This window comes from Elephantulus edwardii, unplaced genomic scaffold (assembly GCF_000299155.1).
Source record: "Elephantulus edwardii isolate Elephantulus edwardi_28Jun2011 unplaced genomic scaffold, EleEdw1.0 scaffold00016, whole genome shotgun sequence".
NCBI classification, from domain to species: Eukaryota; Metazoa; Chordata; class Mammalia; order Macroscelidea; family Macroscelididae; genus Elephantulus; species Elephantulus edwardii.
In genome coordinates, this window is record NW_006399766.1 from 1377978 (window position 1) to 1378232 (window position 255).

The following is a 255-nucleotide window of genomic DNA, read 5'->3' on the forward strand; positions in this document are numbered from 1 at the left end:
GAAGGTCCTCTATGAGGTGGATTGATTCAGTGACTGGGATAATTGGGATGGGAGTGTCAGAGACAGTGCGATTGGCACAGGACAGAGCGTAATTTAGGGCTGTTGTATATAGGGTCGCTATGAGTCGCAGGCGACTCGACGGCACATAAGGACAACAACAAAAGAACACATCAAACATAAAAGTTTTAATTCATCAGGAAGATAAAGAAAGTAAAAAGTCAATATGGCTTCAGTTGTGGAAGCTGCCTTTGACAC